Genomic DNA, 25,136 nt, shown 5'->3' on the forward strand with positions numbered 1-25,136 from the left:
AGATTTATGAATTTACTGAATTTCAAGAATTTAAGGGTCTGCAACTTTTTAAAGAATTCTAAATATATTGAAATTTATAAAATTTAATATAACTTGACTATTTTGGAAAATTTGTGAATAAAAAAATTGAAGCATCTGAAAAACAAGAAATGTGCCAATTGAACACTTAATTGTCCGAGTTTCTAATATTTACAACACGTTTTTCCATTTGAAGATTCATTTTCTAACAATCTCCTGGCATGGAACGTTGCAATCGACGCTTTCCTTTCTCCAGGAAAAACGAGCGTGTTTAAGGTTCGAGTAAGAAAACAGACTTGGTTTTCACCTAGTTCGCAACGTGTTTCATAACCGTTATACGATGAATCTGTGATTATGATCATTGAACGGCATAGGAAACATAAACTGCTTATATAGAAAAAACAGAACACGAAACTTTTATGACAAAATCAACTTACTTTCTCTTTTAATCCATTTGCGGATTAAGGATCGTGAGTTAAGAGGAAATTGATGTTTCTGTTGATTGATTGCGATTTTTCGGTTTTTCAAATACTCAAAATTTGTGAATTTAGAGATTTGTAGATTAATTTGAGGAATTAGGAATTTTTGGAAATTTTGGAAATTTTGGAATTTTTGGAATTCAGAATTTTGGGATTTGGGGATTTAGAAATTTGAAAATTTGAGAATTGGGGATTTAGAAATTCGGAAATTTGCAAATTTGGAATTTTGCAAATTAGGAATTTAGAAATTTGGAAATTTGGAAATTGGGGATTGAGCAATTTGAAATTTTTGGAGTTTGGAATTTTGAGATTTGGGAATTTAGTAATTTGGAAATTTGAGAGTTGGGGATTTCAAATTTCGGAAATTTGCAAATTTGGAATTTCGCAAATTAGGAATTTAGAAATTTGAAAATTTGGAAATTGGGGATTGAGCAATTTGGAATTTTTGGAGTTTGGAACTTTAAGATTTAGAAATTTAGAAATTTGGAAATTTGAGAATTGGGGACTTCGAAATTCGGAAATTTGCAAATTTGGAATTTTGCAAATTAGGAATTTAGAAATTTGGAAATTTGGAAATTGGGATTTGAGAAATTTGGAATTTTTGGAATTCGGAATTTTGAGATTTGGAGATTTAGAAATTTGGAATTTTTGAAATTGGAAAATTAGCGAATTTGGAATTTTGAAAATTCAGAATTTAGAAATTCGAAAATTCGCGAATTTGGAATTTTAAAAATTCGGGATTTAGAGATTTTGAAATTTAGAAAATTTGAAATTAAAAAATTTTGGAATTTGAGAAAATTTAAAAATGTGTAACCACAAAAAAATGAAGAAGTGCTAAAGCTTATGCGTCGTAAACGTAAAATGCTAAAGCAGTTCGCGCACGATAAAAATCAACCTTCTTCAATTGCCATGAATTCGCGAATTCTGAGTCATTTCCTCGGCGCGCGTGTGCATGTTTTTCTATTTTTTAGTATCCTTCAAAGCGTTACCAAACTCGACTCTTGTGCAATCATGCGAGTTTGGTAATAAGTTGAGCACTACGCTTTTGAGTTGCGTGTAACAATGAAATAAGAATTAGGTATGTATATCGTGTCACGTGGTTGCCCAGCTGTTCCGTGTCGAAACGAATAAAAGACTCGTCACGATAAATCGCGTTACTTTAAAAACTTTAACTCCAACTTTGTCTTGGAAAAAGAAACATGAAATACGTAAGTTAAATAATGGTAGTCGCTATTTTAAATCTTAATTATTCTGCATAAAAAATTGAGCTATTAATAATGAAGAAAGTAGGGATTATCTGAGGTATTTTCGAACAAATAGGCAATTAAGGATTATGGATGATTAGGTTGTTACAGGTAGATGGCGTATTTGATGCGACGATAAATTGCCATCGTAAAATAATTTATTACATGGCCACTTTCCTTGTAGATGGCTATTGAAAGATGACGTAGCTTTTATTCTCTTATCCTGGCATATTAACATATTTGAACTTATAAAAAATCAAAGTAACATAAAAGAAGACTTGCAATTATCGTTTCAGTTTAATCACAAGAACCTTGTTAATAAAATTTAATAAAAAATTCCTCGTTTCCACGGTTATAAACTACTTTATAATAAATCACCGGTTAAAACAATGCAACTTCATCGAGAAGAGAAACACTGCGATATTGAATATCAGATAAAATCGAGCACGAATGTTTATCGTCGATAAAATTCAATTAATCGTCAAAAACTCCGAATCCATTGAACAATGGAATACAATAAATATCCAAAAAATGTTATCGCAGAATTGTTTTATTGAATACGTTGTGCTTTAACTCGATTATATAATTTAACGAACAGGTTTTTTCGATTTGTTAAATAAACTCGTACGTGTGTCATCGTGAAAATGTACGTTTCGAACTACGTCGCACAAAACAAACGTAGCGAGATCACATATTAATTAAATAAAACCAGAGTCACTCGATCGCTAGGTAAAAAAAATCCCGTATTATTACCAAAGGAGACAGTGCAAATTTTCGACGCTTTGTGATTGAAATCAAAGCTTTGGGTCACAAAAGGCGCGTTTGAGGAGCGAAATTCGTCAGGGACAGCAATTTTAGTTTCCACGTAACTGTGACTAACACCAAAGTGATTCGACGGTGGCAGCCTTCATTGTGCGCGCAGCTTGTTGCAATAAGTAATTGGTCTTTGTTGAAAACGCCGCTCTGTTCACGTGCATTTTTGTTAGCAGCCGGCTTCGTGAAACTGCGTCTAGCTGTACGACGCTGGATAGCGTACAGTCACCAGCAAATCTCACTATTCTAGGGGATATATCGTGACAAAAGAGGATGTTCCACCAAATAATATCTAGAGATTTTGCAGAATATAACATTTTAAGGACGAATTACGGGAATTTCAAGTTTTAGGAATAAATGGATGTGGAAATCTAGGAATTTAGATATATTGGGAATTTAGTAATTTGGGGACAAATTCTAAGGATAAAAGATTTTTTATTTTGGAACATCCTATTTTAGGAATATTGGCATCTAGGGATATTGGAATTTAGGAATATTGGGATCTAGGGATTTGGGATCTAAGGATTTGGGATCTGGGGATTTGGAACCTAAGAATATTGGGATCTAAGGATATTGGAATCTAGGAATATTGGGATCTAGGGATTTAGAATCTAGGAATATTGGGATCTAGGGATATTGGGATTTAGGAATATTGGGATCTAGGGATATTGGAATCTAGGGCTATTGGAATCTAGGAATATTGGGATCAAGGAACATTGGGATCTAGGGATTTGGAATCTAAGAATATTGGGATCTAAGGATATTGGAATTTAGGAATATTGGGATCTAGGGATTTAGAATCTAGGAATATTGGGATCTAGGGATATTGGGATTTAGGAATATTGGGATCTAGGGATATTGGAATCTAGGGCTATTGGAATCTAGGAATATTGGGATCAAGGAACATTGGGATCTAGGGATTTGGAATCTAAGAATATTGGGATCTAAGGATATTGGAATCTAGGAATATTGGGATCTAGGGATTTAGAATCTAGGAATATTGGGATCTAGGGATATTGGGATTTAGGAATATTGGGATCTAGGGATATTAGAATCTAGGGCTATTGGAATCTAGGAATATTGGGATCAAGGGACATTGGGATCTAGGGATATTGGAATCTAGGAATATAGGATCTAGGGATATTGGGATTTAGGAATATTGGGATCTAGGGATATCGGAATCTAGGAATATTGGGATCTAGGGATATTGGGATTTAGGAATATTAGGATCTAGGGATACTGGGATTTTGCGGTTTGGGATAGGGATTTTTTAGATCTAGGGATATTATTATACAGTGACATTGGGATCTAGGGATCCTTGATATCTAGGGATTTTTTGCGATAAGAGGAAATTACTATCTAGTGTTATTGAAATCTAGAGGTATCAAAAATCCACTGATATCAAATTATTGAAATATCAGAATCAAATTTTTAAGAATTTATTAATCAAAGCATTTGCGAATGGAAAAATTGAAAAATTTATGTATGATATCTATGAATGCATTTCTGAATTTAGAATTGTGTGAATAATTTGGAAAACCTGTGAATCTGGGTTTTGATAAATTGAGGGAATTGAAATGTTCTATGTTGGAACAGTTCCAAAGTTTGGAAACGTGTAAACCTTGAAATATGAAAATTTTGGAATGAAGAATATTGAATGGTACGCATGTGTCTTTTGTTCGAAGGAAACCTACGTTGCACCCGACTGTACATATCTCGGCCCGATGTATGGGCTCATTGTGACTCATTCGGTGCTGACGCTCGATACAAACTCGCCTTTCTGTACGACACGGTGCTTCTTACCTATCCGCGATCATTACCGGTTACGTAGATTGGATCGATTCGATACTTTCTCACGGTTTTCAACTAATTCGATAATCGAATACTTGGAAGCAGTTGAGAGGTACTGAAAGTTAATTAGCACTGAAGCGCACGGTCTTTGGTCGTTCGAAGACTTGGAAGTTCGGATACTTGAAAATTGAGTAACTTGCTCGCTAATTTCGATCTTTATAAGTTTCAATCTAAAAATTACGGAGTTAAAAAGAACTGACCATCTGTGAAATTAAAGATCTTCAAAAGAATTAAAAAATGTCGCCCGGCAACCACGTTTCAGTCACCTAAAAATAACACGAATAAATGATCGAAGGTTAATCCCGAAAAGCATCGCGATGATAAGATAAAAACTCGCGTCACCGAAAACTGTATTAAAACAGACACACATTCGACGTCGACCATCAACGTGGTGCGCGTAATTCAGCGGCAACTCGTCGTTTTACAAGCGACACGAGTCTCTTGTAAATAGAACCGAAGCACGTCGTCGCAAAAACTGAATCTCTTAACCCAGAAATAACTGCGTTTCGCGACCGTGTCATAAACCTCCGACAAATTTCATCCCCTCGTGTATTCCTCCCCCGTCACCGGGAACCGGTAAACACGGCTCAGTACCTTCGTAAAAACGCAGTCACGTAGCGTCGTTTTCGTGCTGGTCTCGTCGGCGGAACGCGTGTTCCGGACAAGGAGATGTGAAAAACGTGGGCTATTCGAAAACTGCGAAGCTCGTTTCGTCGTTGAACACGATGGCGCCAGGGAAAAACCACTTGAAGCTCCGCGGATATTTTCAAGCACGAAGGAATACATTCGCGAGGGCTCGTTCCGCTTCGCTATCAGCTTTTCTAAGCGTTCGTGTATCCTCGCGCGAGTATTTTTGCTCCTTGGTTCCGCTGCTCAAATTAATATTCTTATTAGTCGATTTTTATTATAGAATCACTCTGTCGATGATAATACTTATTTTTCGTGACACACCGGGTGTGTCATTTACCTATTGCATTCAATGAGATGTGAAGATAGAGGTGCAGGTATCTAGGGATATTGAAATTTAGGTGTATTTGGTTCTAGGACTATTGTAATGGTCGAGAGTTGAGATCTAGACTTGTACAAGTTTGTTAAAATATGAAAGGGTATTTCCTCGCAAGTAAAAGTCCCCCGTAAAAAATGAGTTAAACGGTATGGGAGAGTGCATCATTGTGCCAAAAAGAAACGGTGATTCGATGCATAATGGCAGCAGCGTTCTGCCAATAACACGGACGTTTATTGCGAAAATACGAATACCGATGGGAGCCACGAAGCGTCGCCCGCTAGCCGGAACCATAAAACGGCTATGCCACTTCTTCCACGGTGAAAATTCCATGGCAATAAACGCAACCGAAAGAAATCGTGCCAAACGTTTCCAGCAGCGTGCGGTATCTACATACACTCAGACCCGGGATTAACTGCGTTATTAGTTTCAGCGAGCAAAGGGTGAGAGTTTCTGCGAAACCCGTAGTGTAAATAGAATCTGCTCCCATTTACTTCTCGCGTGGCACATAAGCGTTGTATTAAGCCGAAAGCTAGGTACCTGGTAATGACTGACAGCTCGTACGAACCGTGCACCGAGTAATTTCGCCTGATGGCTGGCTATGACAAGCGTATGACGCATACGGTGTGTCGTTCGCTCTATTTTATGGATACTGTATGACGCACGCGATGAGTAACTGGCGGTCGTAATGTGTGACATATACGGTGCGTCACCTATTTTATTAGCCGCTTATTACACGTTGTATGTCTTGTGATATAAGCGAATCAAGCTTCTCTAGGAAAAATGACAAGAAGTAAGGTTACTGATCTTTGGGGGATTTTTAAGGGTTTGGAATTTGGAGATCTAGGGATATAATAGGGGCTTACGGAGATAGTATGTAAGATACTAAACTTCTGACAAGGTGTACATTTAATATTCTAAAATACATTTTCTACGAAGAGATCGTGGAGCAGTTGGACAAACGCTAGAAAGCTATACTAATGTTACTTTTGTACTCAAGTTCAAATCTCCTATGGTCAATTCTTTTTTTATAATTCGTAAGTAGTGCAGTTATTTCCAATAAGCCACTGCAGGACAATAAATTATGAGAACGTGGTAAAAGTCGAGACAACAGTAATATCTGGCGCAACTAGAAATTCTAAAGAACGACCGTTAGTCGAATCGTATGGATATTAGTATCGAGTTTAGACTTTCACGGCTTATGATTGGAGAAAGTTGTCGTTCACGAAGCGAGCACCAACTTCTCTTCGTACGTAGAACTTGGAAATTGAATCGGTCGAGAAGCGTAGCTTGCTATTGTCACGGGTGTCTGGTCTTTGTCTTCGTTACGCGATTCAATTTCCGGCGAACTTCTTGCCTGTTGGAATGTTATAGCACCAACGACTTGCTTCTCTCATCGCTGCCATTACCAGCGGCAAAAGGAACTTGCCTTTGAGTGCTCTTTTGGGAAGTGTAGTTTCAGACGTTTCTTTTTCAACGAAACGAGTTGCAGGATTTGTGATTGTTGATCAGTCGTGAACTGGAGGAACGCTAATTGCGGATGCTAATCAAGTTATGTAGCTATTATTGACTTTATCGTTGGAAGGTGAACTATCGTTCTTGAAATTTCATAGGCTTTCTTGGAATATTATTTTGAGCCGTGTTCTTGGATATGACATTTACTAGCAGAGAGTGGGGAATAAATGGAATTTCAGATTTAGCATTTGGGAGTTTGTGGAATTTTACATTTGGGATTTTGCTGAATGAAATTTTATATTCAATCATTGGAATTCCACTTGTTGGAGATTTAACAGCGAGTAGAATCATACGTGGAATTCCAAATTTAATAGTTGGCAGCATGTGGAATTCCATATTTAATATTTTCTTGTGCATGGAATTCCACATCTGGCATTTGGTTCTGGATGGATTTCCACATGTAGCAGCTGGTAATGCCTGGAATTCCACATCTGGAGTTTGGTTCTGTATGGAATTCCACATTTGGAATTTGGTCCTGTGTGGAATTCCACATTTGGAATTTGGTTTTGTGTGGAATTCCACATTTGAAATTTGGTTCTGTGTAGAATTCCACATTTGAAATTTAGTAATGTCTGGAATTCCACATTTGGAATTTGGTCCTGTGTGGAATTCCACATTTGGAATTTGGTGCTGTGTGGAATTCCACATTTGAAATTTAGTAATGTTTGGAATTCCACATTTGAAATTTAGTAATGTTTGGAATTCCACATTTGAAATTTGGTAATGTGTGGAATTCCACATTAGAAATTTGGTAATGTGTGGAATTCCATACTTGAAATTCGATAATATGTAGAATTCCACATTTGAAATTTGATAATACGTAGAATTCCACATTTCATATCTAACATCACATGGAATTCCAAGATCGACATTCAATAGTGAGTGGAATTCCACACTTGACATATCACTGCATATGTGATATGGAATTCTATACATGAATTCTATACAAATCACTTTGTATAGAATTTCAAATTTACTGTCCATAGAATTTCAGATTTGCTATTCTCCAATACATGGAATTCCACATTGGTATTTTGTTATTTAGCTTTTCATTATACATAAAATTCCTCACTCACAAAAACCTCACTCTAACCGTATTAATCACGAATAAAAATAAGCAGTAAAGTATCAAAATACATTTAATCGTTACAAGAGCATCAGATAACAAAGCATCTCGTATTTCCTCCGAAGAATTAAAAGTAGAATCTAAGGGTGATCGTTTGCGATGAAACCGTCAGCCACGTGCCGATCCGATACTTACGGAGCGATTACCTGAGGATTTCCGTTCCTGGGATCCTTTTTCTTGTTTCTTATCCTCGTTACATCCGTACCGTTGATAAAAGGGATACGAACAGGGTTTGCGGTGGCTTTGGAAAGCAGGCCAGTAGCGTAGAAAGGGCGAAACGGGTGGTGGGTGGTGGAAAGGACATTTAATGCGGGATTGGGTCGGGTCGAGGACGAGAATTGCGAGAATTGAAGGACAGCCCTGGTGTCCTATATAATTTTCCTATTTTTTTTTACCTCATCTTTTTCGACTTTTTTCCTCGTCTGCTTCCTGATTACTATGTTCCATTTAATTCCGTGTAATGGCGGTGAACATTCTGTTACCGTCACGGGTCGTTTCTTCGCGAGTTCCGGAGCTTGCTACTTCGTGCGATGGTATTTTAAAAACTTCCTGAATGCAGTTAAAGTTGGACTTTCTGGCAACGGAAGAGTTTTACTTTGATGTTGTTTTTTAACTGAATTTTCAAGTTCTGGACCCAGAAAATGGGTGCCTTTTGTCCTGTGATACAATTCAGAACCACGGAATTCAAATGGGTGTTCTCCACGAACTTTCAAGACTCTTTCCAAAATCCCTATCAATCTCACTTTCCTCCATTGTAATTCCCTCGCAGGTTATAAAAAATAGGCTGACATTTAAAATAACAAATGAAACGTTCGAAATCAAAGTACTAACAGTGCTCGAAGATCTCCGATTGGAAAACTTTAATATCTCCGTGGAAATCTTTTCTAAATATCAGGAAAGAAAGCAAAGTGAATCGCGTATCGATAAAAAGAATCTTGCCGAATCCCTGTGAAAACATATCAGCGGTTCAAACTTGCCGGCTTGTTGTCACAGCGAAATCTTGTATCACTCGAATCTGGCGGACCAAGGCAGAAAGTTTATTCAGCTACACGCTGGCTAGTCTGATTCAGCTTCGAGGACAAGATTCCCAGGGGTCAATAAAAGATAGTCACGAACCCTTTCAGTGGAAATAGCGTTTCAGAGTCCACACCCGTGCTCCTCCTTTACCGGCGCTATTTTAGGGGATTTGATACGTGAAAAAAGGATCCCACCGATTTTTGTTCGTCAATATTTCAGTCGTGCTCGATAAATTTCCTCCGTTTTTTCCATGCTTTCTTTACCATGCTCGTCACGCGACATCTTGGTGAAATATGTGCGAGCTATTTGTCTTCCTAACGGTATATTAGAACTTCTTTCTGACTGCATTGTCACTGGCAAGTGATGAATCATGTTTGATCGCTGTTACGGTTTAGAAAGATTCATCTTGTTCAGAGAACTTCTGTTGTCCGCCGGGATTAAGCTTTGTGGCGAAAATTGTATGTGTTTATTTTAAAGGTTGCGTTGTTTTATGGTCTCCATTTATCAATACATGCTAAGTACCACAAAAGAGAAAATCCAGAGGGGAATTTGCGGAGGTGTGATTTATAAGAAATACAAGAGACTTTCTAAGAACGTTGCTTATTCAACCCTCGTCGCTCTCGATGCCCTCGAAAGGGTGCGCGAATAATGTACTCGCGAGTGCTCGTTAACGCGAAGACGCTATCCCGTTGATCGCGTTGATGGTAATCAACGTAGAGGTAACTCATTAGACTCTGATGATTAGAGTCTCGGCAAGCGACACCGGTACAAGAGAGAGGATCGATGACTTCATTCTGAAGGGTCGTAACGGGCCTCGGGTTTTGCGAGATGGTCAGAGGGGCCAAGGAGGGTTCGTACACTTAACACGCGTGTCAAGTGGCTTCTCGGAAGGGGTTAGAAAGAGAGAGAGAGGGGGCTGAGAACTCGAAAAGTGGAGCACGACGAAGAAGAAAAAAAGCTGGTAGTCAGGAAACTAGCCTGGCGAGTTTTCCTCGCTGTCTCCCTTTCATTCACCGCGGTTCTTTCTCGTCTTTTGTTTCTACTCTTCTCCTTTGCATACTGGGCCACCATTATTCCTACTTTTACCCCTCTGTTGCCGAGATAAAGGAAGCAAAGCGAGGGGGTCAAACTCTGCGAGCGTCCCTTTGTCTTCGAGGGACGTCGCGAGGGTGTTCGAGGAACCGGGCCTTCGTTTCGTATGTATCCAAGATCTGAACGCTTTCTGCCGACTCTGCAGGGATCTGAAGAGTTTTTCTGTCGCCTTTGCTACAACAGCTTTTTCCACAGACTAGTTGCTTTACGTCCGTTTCATAAATAACTTTTGTCGCGAAGGATGCTTACTTTTTCGACAAAACTGCGGTTTGCTTCAAGTGACTCTTTTTCTGCTTTCGAATAGCAAAACCTTCCCAAAAGAATCCATCTATCAAGAGGTTTTTCAAGTGAAAAATTTGGAGAAATTTGGTGAACAAATTTAGAGAATCACAAACCCCTACAAGTCTAGTTGCGTCAGAGGTTCCTAATTATTACCACAGTGTTAACAGAAACAAAGAACATCCAAATGTCAGATATACTTTGAATTTAGTGATCTTCAAAGTGCAATTGAACTCAAAACTTCAAATACGATTTACGTTCATATTTGAACCACGTCACAAGTCTCGTTATAAATCAAGGGTTAAGTCCGAGCCCCGAGGGTTAATATCGTGGCCAGAGTGTTACATTATTTCAGCCGAGCAGCAGAAATTTGGTCGAGGAATGCGTGTTCGGGGCTCGTGTTCACGCTTCAACCAATATTTCAGGCCATGTACCCTGTATGTACAGCGGTTGCTGAAAGCTTCATATCCTGCATCCATGTTCAGTCTCGGTCTCGCTTTTCGTCGCGAGGACACACGATGCCTCTTCATCCAGCAATTGTGTCGGCGTTGCGCGTTAAGTCCATTAAAGAGAGCCTCATTTCGTGGACTCCCGAAGGAGCAGCTTCGGCCAAAGGAAACTCGACGCTTTAATCGAACTTTCCCTGTTATCGGAGCGAAAGCTCCATCACACTGGTTATCGACGTCAGCCATAAGGGATATTGATGCAACTTTCTTGATACTACTTCGTAACTTTCCGTACTTTATTTTTAAAGGCGGTTCCCTTATGAATTATAAATTGATATTCGTGACATGACTTTATCGAGCATTTTATTTTTACTATTTTATTTATGTGGTATTTTACCATTTGCTATTTTAATATTTTTATTACACTGCTCAAGTTTTGTACTTTTTATTTTATTAATTTTACTGTATGGTTACGTACATCATTATCACTAATACTTTATCATATTGCTCTTTATATTACTATTTGATAATGCGATGACTCTAACGATAATTAATAACGTCACAAAATTTAATGCACTGAAAGTTCCTGTCAAAATCAATTTGACTAACATCATCAAGTAATTGAAGCTGTCACTCGAACGAGAACGTATCCGAATAAACATGAAAGATACTAATCATCGAAGCGTCCCATTCACGAAGCGTTTCGAGGACCATTTAGAAAAGTAAGTTCGATACCCGATCGATCGGGAGATCCCGTGATTAGGCAACGGTATTCATCGGCCCATTTTCCACGTCATTCTACAGACATCGATGCATCATTTCCCTCAGGGTTGTTCTCTGGTTTAATCTCGAACCGTGGAGACCTTGCGCGAGAGAGGAGCGTTTTGTTCGCGGAGCCCGGAAGGTGCAGGATCCTCCTCGTTCAACATATTGAAACGCCCACCTGCCACCCGTGCGCCCTCGTGCCGTTAAATTAACGTCAAACTCAGCTGGTATTTAGGCCAGCAACCCGTTCCGATGCTCCGTCTGTGTCTTCTCTTCGTTATCAAGGACTATATCAGTTGAAAAAGGGATCATTCGGTAATCAACCCTTTTGCGGCCACTTCGAGCGGAATTTTAGAGCACCGTAGGCGAAATTACTTGGATTTTCAGGTTGCTTCGTTTGCCGATTTTTTTGGGTTTTAGTTTCTTTATTTATACGTTTCTGAGTTCTTATATTTTAAATTCTGAAATTTCCGAATTCCAAAATTTTTAATTTCACAATTTTCAAATTTCTAAATTCCCAATTCCAAAATTTTCCAATTCCAAAATTCCCAATTCCACAATTCCTAACTCCACAATTTTCAATTCTACAATTCCCAATTCCAAAATTCCCAATTCCAAAATCCTCAATTCCAAAATCCCCAATTCCAAAATCCCCAATTCCAAAAACCCCCAATTCCCAAATCCCCAATTCCAAACACCCCCCATTCCCAAATCCCCAATTCCAAAATCCCCCAATTCCAAAAACCCCCAATTCCAAAAACCCCCAATTCCCAAATCTCCAATTCCAAAATCCTCCAATTCCAAAAACCCCTAATTCCCAAATCTCCAATTCCAAAATCCAATTCCAAAAACCCCCAATTCCAAAAACCCCTAATTCCAAAAACCCCCAATTCCCAAATCTCCAATTCCAAAATCCCCCAATTCCAAAAATTTCCAACTCCCCAAATTCTCAAATTCCAAAATTTCAAATCCAAAAAATTTCCAAAATTTGAATTTCCAAATGTACAATAACTGCATTTTCCCCCAAACGAAATCGTTTCAATAAAAAACTCCGAAACATATTTAAACGAAATGAATCGTGCGGCACTCCGCGTACCATTAATTGCAATTCGAGTTCATATCTTCATTATTAAACTTCCGATTGTTTAACTCCAATATCCGCGTTGCCTACGTACCACAATAAAACGCAACACGCCATTGATCGAAAACCGCACGATATTAAACTTCGGGAACAATAAAATTGGAATTTCCCCGTTGGAAAATCAATCTCGTTCGAACTTAAGATCAGGTTAACGCCGTGGAAGTCAGTTAACCGTTTCTTTCTCGATCAGGCAAATAAATCCGCATGACGACGGGTTCGATTGGAAATCATAACGAAGACTTATTTGACGGTGTTATTTTCAACAAAGCGATCGTTTCGCGTTAGTGAATGAGCATTTATCGAATTTCGATGAACCGTTCGCCTCCGGGCTAAGCCGGCTTCGTCGGTTAATCAATTTCCAGTTCTGTTTCGAGGTTGAGAAATTTATCGAGATGTCTGCCACAACGTTTCGATTCGACTCGATTCGTAGGTTTTCGATACGAAACCCATCGATACAACGGTTTTACTTGTTCTGGAAAATTTAGCAACGGACGATCGACGGAGTTGGTGAACCGAGATGATTTTACCGTTTCCTTCTGGCAGCTTTTTCGTTCTCCTGCTAGGAACATTGGGATCTAGGAATATTTTGGAATCTATGGATTTTGGGGCCTAGGGATCTTTAGGGATCTTGGGATATTTGGGAATCTAGGGATATACTAAGATCTAGGGATGTTTTAGGATCTAGAGAAATTTTGGGACCTAAAGAAATTTTGGGACCTGAGGATATTTGGGGATCCAGAGATATTTTGAGGTTTGGGATATTTTGGGATCTAGAGAAATTTGGGATCTGGGGATAATTTGGGATCTAATGACATCGGAACCTAGGGATATTAGGGTTTTGGGGTCTAGGGATATTGGGATCGAGGGATATCGGGGTCTAATGATATCTTGATGTAGGGATATCAGGATCTAGGGATATTCAGAGTCTAGGGACATCGGAATCTAGGGAAAATCGTAGTCCAGAAATGTCGACATCTAGCAATATCGATATTTAGGAATTTTGGAAACTACAGTTGTGGGAACTTCGAAACTTGAGGTTTTAGAAATTTAACATTCTAGAAATTTGGAACTCTAGGGATTTGAAGAAATTTTGTAAATGGCAAATTTCCATATTTTAGTTATTGGGAATTTGAGAACTTACAAAAGTAGTTTATAATAAACCTAGAGCTTAGTTACCAGTTCTGTATCGAGGTTGGGAACTCTATCGAGATGTCTGGCAGAGAACGTTTCGATTCGATAGGGAAACCATCGATACGACGGTTTTCCCTGTTCTGGGAAATTGAGCAGCGAACGTTCGATAGGTTCGGTGGACTGAGACAATTCTACGGTTTCCTTGTGGCAGCTCTATCGTTCTCAATCCACCTTTGATCCATTCGGAACGCGTGAACGATTGTGGAATAAGGTCGTCTCTCCGACGTTACGGGATACGAAAGGTTCACACATTCGTCTGATTGAGCTCTGTATTGTTTTTAGATGGGATACGTTTCGAGCATTTGCCTTCGAATTCATACGGTACAGCTCGTTTCGTAGAATAAGCTGGAAGATTCGAAGATTAACAGTCTACATACAATGTAACATGTATCTCGATGACGGACTAAATTATAATAATACCAATTAACGAGAAATGTATGATCAGATAATCGTGTATTGTTATTGTCTACTATACCGTTTTTGACAGATTTATGTTTCTGAAACTGAATGTTCATTCAATGGGATAATTTGATGTCATGAAAGTATATATGGCACGTGTGACATATTAATTCGAAGCTTATGGCGAAGGTGACTACGTCGTTAATATTCGTAGCAGTAAAAGCTAGACAATGTTGTTTCGTGTTAAATGACTCATTTCGAAACGCATACGTATTGCAAGTCTGATTTAATTCCATGACATAAAGCTACCACAAAATGACACATGAGCTCCATCAATTTAAACCCAAACCATAAATTTCAAAATTACTGAACAAAATAAGTACATTTCTCTATCTCCTAATTATCAAATTTTTAAATAGTCAAATTTCCAAAATTCAGTAATCGCTGACCATTGCTGGGTTTCCAAAAAATAAAAGAAGACATTGAAGAAGATTTTCAGTCCGTAATTTGTGGGGCCAATCGACCGGATAATAAGACGCGATAATGAACGCCGGACCTAATCGATAGTTCGAAGTGCACCGATGTAAAAGAAAATCGAGGCTCGAATGCAAGTATAATGAGACGGACGACGAACCACGGTGGTTCGATAACGAATGGCTCGCAGCCAGCGAATGCAAAACAGCTGTTTCGCATACAGAGAAGCTTAATTAGCCGGTCGTGTTAATTCGCTGAAACGATGACAGCGGTTATCGAATAAGGATTAATCAAACGGCCAATTGTCGTGCGGGATTAGATTTCGCCGCTTGCTACCACTTTGAATTTTCGCGAAATTCTATCCCCTGGACTTTTTATCCCGACATTTATTTCGCGCTTCATTACCGCCTTTATACTTTTATACGACACGTATTCGAATTCAATGAACGGTATATTTGAACACGATTTGATCAATTGCTGTATTTAGTGCATGATAATTTGATAAATTAGCGAGTGCATTTTATGCATTATAATTTGAGAAATGTATTCAGTTATTGTGCGCGTTTTATGCATAGGAATTTGATAGATTCCTGCATTTTATACACTAGTTGCATGAATAAGTATTTGCATTTTATACAGGGTGATTCAGAACTAGTGTAGATACTTGAATTGAGGGGTAGCTGACGTGATTCTGAATAATATTTCTCTTTGCAGAAATGAGATTTGAAGCTTCGTTTTTGAATTACTAAGGAAAAACGCGGACCAATCAGAGCGCGAGGATTGCGCATGCGCAGACGCGCGAACGACAGCTTCGAGTTTAGCGGCTGAGCGCGTAATTCAATAAATATCTCGATGTATTTACTACATAATTATTTAACAGAAAATATACTCATTTTATGCACAATAATTTAATAAATAATGTATGTATTCAGTACTCATCTACAGTAATACAGTAATTATTCTACAGTAATCATCTACTTAATAATATACTCAGAAATTTAAAAAAGCAATATATTTAATTTCTTTACTAAATAAATATTGTGAATGCAATTCAAACCTCAACTAAGTTAAGGTTAACCTTACTAAAAGTATTAATTTATTAAATTATTAACAAATCTATTCTATAATGATTACAACCGTGAAAATAATTGAATGTAAGTTGATATTTATTTGAAAGATATTTTATTTTAGAAAAATACATTAGAAAAGTTGATTGGATAAACGTTGGAGAGTAGCACGTACAGGGTCGCGATAATTAAAACGAGCCTAATTCAGAAACAGTTTTTTTATCCGTACAAACTTGTCTGCCGCCTACATCTTCTGGCAGACCCACACGTAGAAAACGATTATTTTTCTTCAACCCACGAGAGCTCGCCTGCTATTGACTTTTCTTTTTTCCCCTCCAGCCTGACGTTTCCTCCGGAACGAGTTCGTCGAACCAACGTTATCGTCAATATTCTATCGTTCATTCAATATTAAACACAAACACGAAGTTACTTCAAATTGCTACTTTATAATTCTTCCGAATTATGCAGTAATATTATAAACTGACGTTGCTCATAAACTATATCATAATATTTTAACTTAATACTATAATCAAGATATATTGACTATAATCAAGTCAAGATAAATAAATTCTCTTCGCGCTTTATTTTAATTAAAAATTTTAATCAAAATGCTAATGAATGATACTAAATTACGCAGCACTGTGATAATGCTAATAAATTGTAATACCACTGCAATAAGATTAGTAAATTGCAGTAGTGGCAATATATTAAATCGATTCATGAAGAAATAACAAGGTACCGTGTAATAATATGCCCCGGGCACATTAATCTTGTTATAATATTAAATTTGATTCGAATACGCCCGTCGAAATATAATAATGACCGACATTATCGTTATTCCGCGGAATCTAAAGTTGCTCGTTATCGTAGAAAATACTGGCGCATCAGTCAAGCAAATTTGCTGAACGTATTTGCTTCTCTCCGTTCGTATTCTGATTCACGTGTCGTTTCGCGTTTGCCTTACGGTTTGCATCGATCCATCCTAGCATCGATTATCATTTTCATTATCGTCAATTCGCAATCGAACGCGGAAACGGACCACGCAAATCGGTTCTATAGCGCAATGCTTCTCGATTGTGCCTCGCTTCAACGCGTGAATTAATATCGTCATTTATCCTTCGTTTGTCGTCGCGAACGATGCTTGCAGAAATGTGTTTACTACGTTATCAAGTTTCTTTACAATCTTTTTGTAACTCCGATAGATACCTACCTTTTCTTTCGTTCGCTGTGGAAAAATCGTTTGTTTGATACAAGGATATAATTGTTTCACTTTGTCAAAGAATTTTAGTGACTAGGGAATTTTGAGATTGGGGAATTTTTCAATTTGATGGCTAGGGAGTTTTTGTACTTGGGAATTTCGTAACTAGGGAATTTTTGGATATGGAAATTTAGTAAATAGGGATTTTTATATTTGGGGATTTAGTGGCTAGGAAATTTTTTGATTTGGCAACTAGGGAATTTTTGGACTTGGGAATTTTGTAGGTAGGGAATTTTTAGATATGGAAATTTAGTAAATAGGGATTTTTATATTTGGGGATTTAGTGGCTAGGAAATTTTTGGATTTGGTAACTAGGGAATTTTTGGACTTGGGAATTTGGTAGATAGGGAATTTTTGGATATGGAAATTTAGTAAATAGGGATTTTTATATTTGGGGATTTAGTGGCTATGGAATTTTTGGATTTAGTAACTAGGGAATTTTTAATCGTGGGAATTTGGCAAATAGGGAGTTTGTAGATATGGAAATGCACTGACTAGGAAATTTCGGATTTGGGAACTTAACGGCTAGGGAATTTAGGATTTGGTAATTAGGGAATTTTTATGCGTAGGTATTTGGTGTTTGGGGATTTTTGGAATATTGAAATTTAATAAATAGGGAATTTGAAAATTCGGGAACTTTGTTACTAGGGAATTTGGAAATTTGAGAATTTGTTACTAGGGAATTTGGAAATTTGAAAATTTGTTACTAGGGAATTTGGAAATTTGAGAATTTGTTGTATAGGGAATTTATTTTAGGAAACTTGGTGCATAAAGAATTTTAAGGTTTCAAAACTTTCTACCTAGGAATTTAAAAAATTTTTGAATTCAGTAACTAGGGAATTTTTATATGTGAAACTTTGTGAATTTGATACTAAAAATTTTTTAATCTCAATATTTAATCACTAGACAATTTTGTGATGTGTCAATTTGGAAAATTGAAAATATGAAATGAAAAAATTTGCTAATTTAAATTTCATAAATCCCAAAATTTCCAAATTTGAAAATGTGAATGTAAAATATTTCGAATGTATCGCATCGGTCATCCTAAGAAAGCATGAAAGAAAATTAATGGGTCAAGCTACTGCACGCCACGTGTTGTTCGCGCGACAATGTCTGACCGTGCAAAAGAAACAAACGTTGACCAACGTTTCTGTCGCTTTTATGTGTCTTCGGTACTGCTACTGCTGTCACAGAAACTATTCCAACCATTTGTACGTATAATTAAGCTGGGTTTTCCATACACAGTAGACGTAATGCTTTTAGCTCAACGAAACTGCTGGGCTGTCCAGCTCCCATCCATCTTCAAACAGTAGAAATTCGTGTGTACCTTTGCCACATCCTTTGTCTTCCTTAACTGTGTCGTGAAAATAGATATTCCTTTTTCCTTGCTTTTATGATTCGACGAAAGCTTGCTACTTTATTTTAATTCCATCGGAGATACGGATTCATGAATTCTGAAACAACAGAAGTCCAATTAGTATTTGCGCACGAAATCTCTTCTTTGCTTACTTTCTTCAACTTTCTATATTCGCTTTTTTTTTGTTGCTCTTACGAGTGCTGCTTACATGCAATATCGCTTCGTTATATTTCGTAAGATGAATCGAGGAGATTAAGCCATTATTATACGAATCGAGAAGAAAGTGTTTCTACGTATGTTAATCAGTGGACTTTTGCAATTCGTGATCTCACATTTTGATTACGTAAAGATGCGAACCGTATTTCGATGAAAATTAATGTCAAGGGTAAATTAACGTGAAATATCTTTGAGCGACAATCGTAGTCGGAGAGAATTTTACGAGCGCAGTAGGTATTTCGGTTCAGCGAATTCTTTTCGATGAATTTCGAATACGCTTGAGACTGATCGGAGAGTCTTGCTCGTGCATTTTCCATCGCATCTTTTCCACCTGGAAAAATAAGGGATCGAGGCCACGAGAGAGAGGCTGGAAAACGCGGCCCCGCCTTTTCCTACGCGAGATTGAGGCTTCCCTTTCGAAAAGGATTTGCATTTGAAGGGTAAAGCGTGGTTTTATAGAATGATATATTCTAGCTACCACTGTGCTTACTTATGGATATCAGGGATCTCTCCGCGGAGTCGGCGACGCACGGGATTCAGGCACGTGGCCTTTGGGATTTTCGACGGGACATGCCGGGGATATTTCGGATTTCGAAACTTTACGACTTTCGGCATTTTGGAATTTTCGGATTTTTAGTATTTTGAGGATTTGGAATTTTGAGATTTTGCAAATTTGAAAATGGTGTATTTTTAAAATTGTTGAATACTTCAATTTTGGCACTTTTAGACATTTCTAGTTATTTATAGAAATTTCTAGCAATTCTAAGTAATTTCTAGTAACTTCTGACGCTTTCAGGAATTCGGGAAATTTCTACTAATTTCTAGAGACTTCCACTAACTTCTGAAGATGTCTAGTAACCTCTAGAGACTCCTAGTAACTTGTAGGGATTCCTGTTAACTGCCAGAGATTTCTAGTAACTTCTAGCGATTGCTAATAACTTCTAGGGATTTCTAATAACTTTTAGTAATTTCTAATAACTTCTAGGAATCTCTACTGACTTTTTAGGGTTTCTAGTGTCTTCTAGTAATTTTCAGTAATTGCTAGGGATTTTCAGTAACTTTTTCAAATTACAGTAACTTCTTGTATTTTTTGACAGTTCTAGTAACTTTTAATGGTTTCTAGGAATTAGTAGTGATTTTTAGTAAGTTCTGGTTATTGTGCAATTATGTGCAGTAACTTGTAACTACTAGTAACTGTCTGTTGCATTCGGTAACTTCTAGTTACTTTTAGTCTAGTAACATATAATAATTTCTAGTAATTTGAAGTCATTACTAAATGTTCGTAAAGACTCGTTGTTGAGACTCCTAAATATTGTGATCTAGGGAAATTTAACGATATCATTATGTTAAGATATTCATAATTTGTGTCTAGAAAACTTGAGAGTTTAAGAGTTTGACGTTTTGGCTCACAGTAGCTATGGACTTTTGAAGGTTGTTATTTTTATCGTGAAAGTATTTATAGAATTTGTTCAAAGTGTATGGAAATTGGAACTTAAAGAACAATTTATACAACTAGCAATCGATAATTCGGCAAATTTCCATGTGGAGAACGCGAAACACTCGATTACGTATTTTCGCGTTTCCACTCGGTTTTCAGCATGAACTCCTCTACTGTATCTCGATAAACAGCACCCTCTTGTTTACATTATTTGCGAAAGCTCGACGAACGATTAACGAGCTATGCTTCGTGATAAAACAGAAACGAAGCCCTCTTTCGATACCATAAAAGCGAATTGCGATTGGGATTATTGAAACGATTTAATGTAACACGAACGAACTGTTTGTTCGAACGTTTTAATATTTCATTCGACACTTCTATTACGGGGGAGAAGAAGAAAGAATGCGGACGAAACGCGATATAACCGTTTTCATTGTCGTAATAGAAAGCCCAATGAAACGGGGCATTTCGTGACATTTCATTCTTCTAATCGGAACATTCTTTTCTTGTTTCAGGTAAGTGATGCATTTATGGAGCCTTGTGAGTTCACGCAAATTCAACGTCAGAAAATTAATCGATTAACTGTAAGTGATTAAGTCTTTAATTACATCGAATTAAGGAGAAATTAAAGTTGATAAGGTAAATAAAGTGAAAGATGACGAAGTGTTTCCGATACTTGATTCTGTGATTATTTTGACGTAAGTAATGGTAGGCTTTACGGGTGAGTCGAAATTGGATCAGCGTTTCATGCAGTGTCTGTAATGCATTGAAAACGGAGATGACTGTTTCTAATTGCGAAACGATACAGTTAACGGATTAAAACTCGACACGACACTCTCAACCGTAATTATCGAAGGAAAGAGGAAGAAAGGAACGACAGTTGACGAGTTCTACTTTCACGGTGTTCGTCGTAGTTAGAGGGTAATTACGGTGGTATGGTTCGGTGAACGAAAAAATCATCGAGCTGTTAACTCTTCTCCGAGCCGTTTTCCTATCGGGAATTGACGCTTTGAACGAGTTGATCAAACAACTTCTGTTGATACTATCAACTTCGAGCAACATTTAATGAGAGGAATAATTCGAATCTACCATTCGGCTAATATTTACTTAAAGCCTTCGCGCATTGGGAAATCAATTTGGTGATTTAGGAATTTGGAACTTTGGCAATTAGGGAAATTGGAATATTTTAAGATTAGCATCAAATGATAGTTGGATTTCAGAGATTTTGAAAATTTAAAAATTTGGTAACTTGGAAATTTTTTAATTTTGAATTTTGATGTCTAGGGAATTTTAGGATTTGACAAATCGGTAGCGAGGGAAATTTAATTTTACCTTTTGGCAACTAGGGAATTTTGAAATCTAAAAGTGGGACAACTAGGGAATGTTTTCAATTGAGAATTTGGTGTGTAGGGAATTTTTTAAATTCGAGAAATATATAACTAGGGTAATTGGGGGTTTGAGAAGCTTGTAACTGAGAAAATAGGAAAATTTAGTAACTAGGGAATTTTGATGCTGGGTAATTAGGTGTCTAGGGAATTTTTGAAGTGTGAGAATTTAATGGCTAGGGAGTTTTTGAAGTTGCGAATTAGGCACCTAGGGAGTTTGAAGAAATTAGTAACTAGGGAATTGTGAAGTGTGAGAATTTGGTATCTAGGAAATTCTTGAAATACTAGAATTTGATAGCTAGGGAATTTTAGAATTTGGAAATTCGGCGTCTACGAATTTGGAAAATTTGGTAACTAGGGACTCTTGCAAGTCGAGTTTTTAGTAACTAGGGATATTTTTGAAATTTGGAAATCAAAACTTGAAAATATGAAAATTATTGAATTGAAAAATTTTTGAAATCCGAAATTTATAAATTTGTAATTAATTTGTTTAAACAAAATTGAAGTGTTTCTAATATCATTGATTACTTATAGTCTTTAGCGTCTCATCATCAAGAAATTACCGCAACAAAATAGTTAAATTATTAACAATCTCCGTCGAATTCATTTGACATTTTCCTTTTCCCTCGAATTCTCTGAACCGGTCACAGACCAGTCGTTCCACGCGTGATCATTTCACGGTTAAACTAAACGTTAAATCATAGTCCGTGCTGACAAAACGACCAAGGTAATCACGCGTGCATCTAATTACAGAGTAATCACACGCTTTTCGCATACTTCACGCTCGACTTTCCACGATGATTGTCGTTTGATTTGCACACATTTGTATTCGCAAGGCTGAGCATTGTCGGACAAAAAAGGCAGAGAATTAACTAGAATCGCTGTCGATGTTTGATATGAAGAAAAATGTATTTCAAACACTTTTTTATGTTGAGTTCTATAAATTAAATTATAACTATGTTCCATTCGATTGAATTTTTATTATTTAAATTATACATAATTTTTCTAGTATCATATCAAATATAATTCTATTGTATTGCAGCTTGAATTTTACTGAAATTCTAATTGAAAATATTTGTTGTTTTTTGTACTTGTAATTTTTATTACATTTTAATACAAGTCTTCTTGAACTAAATTTTTTTGAAAGAAAATTTTTTCTGTTTATTTTGTGACTATTGTTACTTGTGAGAGTTCAAAGACGTTTTGTAAATAAAATAATGATATGTATATAAAAATTAAGGGAACGTAAATATTTTATCTTTCGAGATATGGGTGATGAAGGAGACGATGAAAGCGATTATTGTTAACGACGAGCGATTAGTAGCAACGATTAAAGGAAAAATTTGAACGATCGCTGGAGAACAAGTCTGAATAGGTTTCCCATCGGGTCGCAGAGCAGTCCACTTAATCGACTCTTTCGTCGTGTACACGGAAAACGCGGGGAAAGAGGGAGAGATTGAATTAATTTCACGGTAGACTGAAAATGGAAACTCCAAGAGCCGTAGGCTGCCGTTGTCCCACGGACCTGAATCCACCAATTTTCTGGGAATTCGAACTTGCTTCGCTCCATTGTATCCACCGAGGTTCGTGGAAAGTTCATGGAAAATATAGGTCAGAAATACATAGCGTGATTACGGTAAATACCGTACACTCGGGTGCAACGTACACCTTCCGATCAGATTACGTGCTTAAACTTCATTATTTTTCTTCTTGCAATCTTTCAATTTTCCAACTTTACAATTCTGCGATTTCCTGCTTCTCCAGTTTTACAATTTTCTTGTTTTCAAATTTTCCTACTTTTCACTTATTAAGTTTTCTAAGTTTAAGATTTCTAAATTATTAGATTTCTACATTTTTTTATTCTCAAATTTCTAGAATTACAAATCCCTGTATTTTCAAATCCATAGATCTCTAAATTCTCAGATTCCCTATTGCTTCCCAGACTACTTTCACTTACCCCATTTTGTTAAATGAAATTTTGCAACCAAATTAACATTCATAACATTTCAAATGAAGTTTCACAAATATTTTAACAATTACATTTACATTACATTTTCATACTTACTCATTTTCGTACCCATACAAATTACATTCGTCCCATCATAACATATTACATCAACACACATTTGTATCAGAATTAAAAGCTCGTTTACAGGAACATACATAAAATACATGTTCGTAAATAACCACGTATCCATCTAGCGCTATCGATTAAGTGTCACTCGTAACAAAAGGGTTGAGATCAAATTTATCGAGCGACGTTTCGTGTACAGAGGATAAAATTTCTAGGAAATTGTAAGGAAATCGAAAGTGGAGAATCGATTCCGCGCAGCGTAGTGGCCGATTGTCGGGCTGCGGGATCGATCGGTTAATCTGGTCACGTAGCGCGTTGTAATGATCGCGGTAGGGACAATCGCCGGATGAAGCATGTTTGTATCACTTTGTCGCTTTGTATCGATGTAATTGTAAAGAGTCAAGCGTTATGTCATTTGCAGCCTCTTCCGTCGCGTCATTGGAAACAGGGAAACACGCGATGGTTAAACGTTACTCGCGTTCTTTCGATTCCTCGAATTTCCTCGAATCGATATCATTCTCTGCGCGTTGCGAGGGAAAAGTTCCACGAAACTTTCGGACATTCGTTCGAGGAAAGTATGGATTTACTTGGAACTTCTTTTTGGGGGGAATCTGGGAACTTTCTTCGAATTTTTTTATAGGAGAATTCAGAGATTTTCTTAACTTTTTTTTTATGGGAGAATTTAGGGTATTTCTTAGAATTTTTTTATGGGAGGATCTAGGGATTTATCTGGATTTTTTTTTATAGGAGAATTGAGGGATTTTCCTAAAATTTTTTATATAGGAGAATCTAGGGATTTTGCTGGAATTTTTTTATAGGAGATTTTAAGGATTTTCCTAGAATTTCTTTATAGGGGGGATCTCGGGATTTTGTTAGAATTTGTATGGAACTCTAGGAAATTTTCTAGATTTCTTATAGGAGAACCTAGGAATTCTTCTGGAATTTTTATATAGAAAAATTTAAGGATTTTCCTAGAATTATTTATAGAAGAATCTAATGATTTATCTGAAGTTCTCTATCATATCCCTAGATTTTTAATGATTAGGTTAGACTATCCTGAGCTCCTAGAATATGACTAGAATATCCTTAGATGCTGGCATAATGTCCCTAGGATGTCTGAGGGTGCTACTGGGATATCTCCAAAATATTCTCAGCACCTAGAATATCCCTAGAGTGTTCTTTCTCTCTGCTAGAATATCCCTAGGATATCATCAGACTCTACTAGAATATCCCTAGAATATCCTTAGATGATATTAAAAAATCCCTAGATTCTCCTAAAATATCTGAAGGTTCTTGAATATCCTCAGCTTCCTCCTTGACTATTTCTGTTTCCCCTAGAGTCTAACTACCTTCACCCTTGGAACTTCCAATATTCTTTCCACGAACTTATTACACTTCACCTACAGATTTCCCTCCACTAACTTTCTCCCCTAGAGAATTCCCAGACCGTACTTCATGAAATCTGCCACTCATTCGTATTCGTCGAAG

The 25,136-nt window shown here is 37.1% G+C and overlaps 1 protein-coding gene and 1 long non-coding RNA gene across 8 annotated transcripts in view; one reads left to right on the forward strand and one right to left on the reverse strand.

Annotated features, from left to right (window-relative positions):
• The window catches only part of LOC100881280 (Kinesin heavy chain 73), a 103,762-nt gene that overhangs the window by 18,611 nt on the left and 60,015 nt on the right, over positions 1 to 25,136 (forward strand). The window lies entirely within an intron of this gene.
• The window catches only part of LOC143266622 (uncharacterized), a 127,086-nt gene continuing 117,968 nt past the window's right edge, over positions 16,019 to 25,136 (reverse strand). For both annotated transcript variants that reach the window (XR_013041567.1, XR_013041566.1), the window contains exon 6: positions 16,019 to 18,632. This is a non-coding gene — a long non-coding RNA (uncharacterized LOC143266622). The remainder of the gene's footprint in view (positions 18,633 to 25,136) is intronic.

The sequence above is a fragment of the Megachile rotundata genome, chromosome 2 (genome assembly GCF_050947335.1).
Source record: "Megachile rotundata isolate GNS110a chromosome 2, iyMegRotu1, whole genome shotgun sequence".
In the NCBI taxonomy this organism is placed as follows: Eukaryota; Metazoa; Arthropoda; class Insecta; order Hymenoptera; family Megachilidae; genus Megachile; species Megachile rotundata.